The sequence below is a fragment of the Lolium perenne genome, chromosome 7 (genome assembly GCF_019359855.2).
Source record: "Lolium perenne isolate Kyuss_39 chromosome 7, Kyuss_2.0, whole genome shotgun sequence".
Taxonomy (NCBI): Eukaryota; Viridiplantae; Streptophyta; class Magnoliopsida; order Poales; family Poaceae; genus Lolium; species Lolium perenne.
Window position 1 is genome coordinate 186692209 of NC_067250.2, and position 6192 is coordinate 186698400.

Below are 6192 nucleotides of genomic sequence, written 5' to 3' on the forward strand. Positions count from 1 at the left end.
TTTATTTAAAAATAAAAGACAAGAGAGGGTTTATAAAATAATTTTATTTAATAAAAACATGGATGATATGATGCATGATGCATGATGATGCATAAAAGAAAAAGAACAAACAAATCTAATAGGGATGCTACCCGGGGCCGTTACAACAGCACTCCGGAATCAAAGATGGCTTCCGCAGATCTGGGGAGCGCTGAGTGGGAGAGATCCAAAATCTCTACCCAGGACATCAACCTGCTGAAGAAACTGGGGATCAGCAAGAAGCCTAAGGCGCTGTGCTTCCCCAGCGAAGAGAGCTACCCAACCCCTCCAATGGAGTATCGGGTTAGTTTCGTTGATCATCTCATCCGCGGCCTTTCTGCCCCCATTCACAATTTTCTTCGTGGGTTGGTTTTCGTTTACGGATTACAACTTCATCACCTCACACCCAACTCTATCCTCCACATTTCCATCTTCATCACTCTTTGCGAATCCTTCCTCGGCGTCCAGCCTAACTGGGCGTTATGGAAACGCATCTTTTTGTGTCGCCGTAATGGCTCTGCCAATGTCGCCTATAACATAGGCGGTGTTTGTATCTGCGTTTGCCCTGATGTCGAATACTTCGACGTCAAATTCCCTGACTCAGTTCAAGGGTGGCGCAAAAAATGGCTGTATATCCACGAGGAGAATCATGGGTGTGCTGAAGACAACATCCCTCCTTTTGATGGTGCTGAGAAAATCTATCGCCGCCGCTCCTGGGATGCAGAGGCTACCAACGAAGAAAAAACGGCGATAGAGGCACTGATGACCCGCATCCACGAGCTTCAAAGCACCCGCAGCAAAGAACTGTCGGGTATCCAAATCACAGCATATTTCCTTAGAATCAGAGTGCAGCCTCTGCAGGCTCGCAAAATCCCCCTCTGGAAGTATGCTGGCGACAATGATGTGGATCGGCTGTCGGTGGATTTATCGGTCAAGGATTTAGAAAAACTTGTCCGGAAAATCTCCTCCCTCAGCAAGAAAGATGCTGTCCCCTCTTCTTGTCGCGTAAAACCATATAGCGCCACCAATGCACTTCCCAAGGTAACCTTTGTCGACTTGCTCATTTTTTTTTTGCCATCCTTTGCATAACTCTTTTATTGACATGCCCCTTTGTTTTTTATAGAACCATCCAGATCTTGTCTCTCTTCATCCCCTTCCTGAAGGTGGAGAAGTCGAAGAACGAGCCGTTGTCACTAATGACAACCAGGGTGCTCCTTGCCCTGAGAGTGAACCCGCAGGTTCCCGAAAATCTGCGGGATCCTCTGAAAAGGAAGCTGACTCCGAGGCTACCACATCGGCACACTCTCCTCCTCCTGCTGTTTCTCCAAAGAACAAGAGGAAGAGGACAGACGTCGAAGATTCCGGCACCTCCAAAGCCGAAGAAGCTGCTCCTTCAAATCGGAAGGCAGCTTTCGATCCATACCTTGACGCCCTCGTCAGTTCGTAAGTCACCCCTTGTTTCTTACTGTTTTGCCTCTTGAAGATTTTTGTCTATCTTGCTTCTTATACTGTCGCCATTTAATCGTAGTGGTGATGAGGAAGAAATGCCAGCTATTGATGCGACTGCTCGAATGAGTACGTCGCATACTTTAGTTGTTTCTGAAATGCAAGTTGAAGGAGAAGAATCTTCGCCTCCTCAACAAAACACCGACGCACCTACTCCTCCTGCAAGCCCCCTGATTCGCGTGGTTGACGTGTTGTCTTTCCGTTCGACACGCGTCCGTTGGGAACCCCAAGAGGAAGGTGTGATGCGCACAGCGGCAAGTTTCCCTTAGTAAGAAACCAAGGTTTATCGAACCAGTAGGAGTCAAGAAGCACGTGAAGGTTGATGGCGACGATATGTAGTGCGGTGCAACACCAGGGATTCCGGCGCCAACGTGGAACCTGCACAACACAAACCAAGTACTTTGCCCCAACGAAACAGCGAGGTTGTCTATCTCACTGGCTTGCTGTAACAAAGGATTAGATGTATAGTGTGGAAGATGATTGTTTGCAGAAAACAGTAGAACAATTGCAGTAGATTGTATTTCAGTATAGAGAATTGGACCGGGGTCCACAGTTCACTAGAGGTGTCTCTCCCATAAGATAAATAGCATGTTGGGTGAACAAATTACAGTTGGGCAATTGACAAATAGAGAGGGCATGACCATGCACATACATATTATGATGAGTATTGTGAGATTTAATTGGGCATTACGACAAAGTACATAGACCGCTATCCAGCATGCATCTATGCCTAAAAAGTCCACCTTCAGGTTATCATCCGAACCCCTTCCAGTATTAAGTTGCTAACAACAGACAATTGCATTAAGTATTGCGCGTAATGTAATCAATAACTACATCCTCCGACATAGCATCAATGTTTTATCCCTAGTGGAAACAGCACATCCATAACCTTAGAGGTTTCTGTCACTCCCCCAGATTCACGGAGACATGAACCCACTATCGAGCATAAATACCCCCTCTTGGAGTTACTAGCAAAAACTTGGCCAGAGCCTCTACTAATAACGGAGAGCATGCAAGATCATAAACAACACATAGATATAAATTGATAATCAACATAACGTAGTATTCTCTATTCATCGGATCCCAACAAACACAACATATAGCATTACAGATAGATGATCTTGATCATGTTAGGCAGCTCACAAGATCCGACAATGAAGCATAATGGGGAGAAGACAACCATCTAGCTACTGCTATGGACCCATAGTCCAGGGGTAGACTACTCACTCATCACTCCGGAGGCGACCATGGCGGCGTGGAGTCCTCCGGGAGATGAATTCCCTCTCCGGCAGGGTGCCGGAGGTGATCTCCTGAATCCCCCGAGATGGGATTGGCGGCGGCGGCGTCTCTGGAAGGTTTTCCGTATCGTGGCTCTCGGTACTGGGGGTTTCGCGACGAAGGCTATTTGTAGGCGGAAGGGCAGGTCAAGGGGCGTCGCGAGGGGCCCAGGAGACAGGCCGGCGCGGCCAGGGCTTGGGCCGCGCCGCCCTACCTCCTGGCCACCTCGTGGCCCCACTTCGTTGACTCTTCGGTCTTCTGGAAGCTTCGTGTGAAAATAGGCCCCTGGGCGTTGATTTCGTCCAATTCCGAGAATATTTCCTTACTAGGATTTCTGAAACCAAAAACAGCAGAAAACAAAGAATCGGCTCTTCGGCATCTTGTTAATAGGTTAGTTCCAGAAAATGCATAAATATGATGTAAAGTATGCATAAAACATGTAGATATCATCAATAATGTGGCATGGAACATAAGAAATTATCGATACGTCGGAGACGTATCAGCATCCCCAAGCTTAGTTTCTGCTCGTCCCGAGCAGGTAAACGATAAAAAAGATAATTTCTGGAGTGACATGCCATCATAACCTTGATCATACTATTGTAAAGCATATGTAATGAATGCAGTGATCAAAACAATGTAAATGATATGAGTAAACAAATGAATCATATAGCAAAGACTTTTCATGAATAGTACTTCAAGACAAGCATCAATAAGTCTTGCATAAGAGTTAACTCATAAAGCAATAATTCAAAGTAAAGGTATTGAAGCAACACAAAGGAAGATGAAGTTTCAGCGGTTGCTTTCAACTTATAACATGTATATCTCATGGATATTGTCAACATAGAGTAATATAACAAGTGCAATATGCAAGTATGTAGGAATCAATGCACAGTTCACACAAGTGTTTGCTTCTTGAGGTGGAGAGAGATAGGTGAACTGACTCAACAATAAAAGTAAAAGAAAGACCCTTCAAAGAGGAAAGCTTCGATTGCTATATTTGTGCTAGAGCTTTGATTTTGAAAACAAGAAACAATTTTGTCACCGGTAGTAATAAAGCATATGTGTTATGTAAATTATATCTTACAAGTTGCAAGCCTCATGCATAGTATACTAATAGTGCCCGCACCTTGTCCTAATTAGCTTGGATTACCGGGATTATCGCAATGCACATGTTTTAACCAAGTGTCACAAAGGGGTACCTCTATGCTTTTGTACAAAGGTCTAAGGAGAAAGCTCGCATCGGATTTCTCGCTATTGATTATTCTCAACTTAGACATCCATACCGGGACAACATAGACAACAGATAATGGACTCCTCTTTAATGCATAAGCATGTAGCAACAATTAATTTTCTCATATGAGATTGAGGATATATGTCCAAAACTGAAACTTCCACCATGGATCATGGCTTTAGTTAGCGGCCCAATGTTCTTCTCTAACAATATGCATGCTCTAACCATTAGGTGGTAAATCGCCCTTACTTCAGAAAAGACGAACATGCATAGCAACTCACATGATAATCAACAAAGAGTAGTTGATGGCGTCCCCAGGAACATGGTTATCGCACAACAAGCAACTTAATAAGAGATAAAGTGCATAAGTACATATTCAATACCACAATAGTTTTTAGGCTATTTGTCCCATGAGCTATATATTGTAAAGGTAGAGAATGGAAATTTAAAGGTAGCACTCAAGCAATTTACTTTGGAATGGCGGAGAAATACCATGAAGTAGGTAGGTATGGTGGACACAAATGGCATAGTGATTGGCTCAAGTATTTTGGATGCATGAGAAGTATTCCCTCTCGATACAAGGTTTAGGCTAGCAAGGCTATTTGAAACAAACACAAGGATGAAGCGGTGCAGCAAAACTCACATAAAAGACATATTGTAAACATTATAAGACTCTACACCGTCTTCCTTGTTGTTCAAACTCAATACTAGAAATTATCTAGACTTTAGAGAGACCAAATATGCAAACCAAATTTTAGCATGCTCTATGTATTTCTTCATTAATGGGTGCAAAGTATATGATGCAAGAGCTTAAACATGAGCACAACACTTGCCAAGTATCAAATTATCCAAGACATTTTAGCAATTACTACATGTATCATTTTCCAATTCCAACCATATAACAATTTAACGAAGAAGAAACTTCGCCATGAATATTATGAGTAAAGCCTAAGGACATACTTGTCCATATGCAACAGCGGAGCGTGTCTCTCTCCCACACAAAGAATGCTAGGATCCATTTTATTCAAACAAAACAAAAAACAAAAACAAACCGACGCTCCAAGCAAAGCACATAAGATGTGACGGAATAAAAATATAGTTTCAGGGGAGGAACCTGATAATGTTGTCGATGAAGAAGGGGATGCCTTGGGCATCCCCAAGCTTAGACGCTTGAGTCTTCTTGATATATGCAGGGGTGAACCACCGGGGCATCCCCAAGCTTAGAGCTTTCACTCTCCTTGATCATGTTGTATCATCTCCCTCTCTTGATCCTTGAAAACTTCCTCCACACCAAACTCAAAACAACTCATTAGAGGGTTAGTGCACAATCAAAATATACATGTTCAGAGGTGACATAATCATTCTTAACACTTCTGGACATTGCACAAAGCTACTGAAAGTCAATGGAATCGAAATATCCATCGAACATATCAAAACATGCAATGCGAAATAAAAGGCAGAATCTGTCAAAACAGAAACATTCGTAAAGATGAATTTTATTGAGGCACCAGACTTGCTCAAATGAAAATTTTCAAATTGAATGAAAGTTGCGTACATATCTGAGGATCACTCACGTAAATTGGCATAATTTTATGAGTTACCTACAGAGAATTTTTCCCAGATTCGTGACAGCAAAGAAATCTGTTTCTGCGTAGTAATCCAAATCTAGTATGAACCTTACTATCAACGACTTTACTTGGCACAACAATGCACAAAACTAAGATAAGGAGAGGTTGCTACAGTAGTAAACAACTTCAAGATACAAAATAAAAACAAAGTACTGTAGTAAAAACATGGGTTGTCTCCCATAAGCGCTTTTCTTTAACGCCTTTCAGCTAGGCGCAGAAAGTGTGTATCAAGTATTATCGAAAGATGAAGCATCGATACCATAAGCTCCCCCATCTGTAGTGGTACTAAGGGCTTTGTCAATTTTAGGCCTATAATAATATTTTTTTGGTTTAGGCACTTTAGAGACATACATAAATTTTTGCTCCTTACCCACATAAGCTTTCTCCTTATGTTTAAGAGAAGAAAAAGTTGAACCCAAGGTTCCCATAGCTTTTTCAAGTTCACCAATCCTATTGATTTGATCATCATGGATAACACAAGTTCCTAGGACACTAATTCTTTCATCAATTCCTCCTAAGGATTTGTCAAGT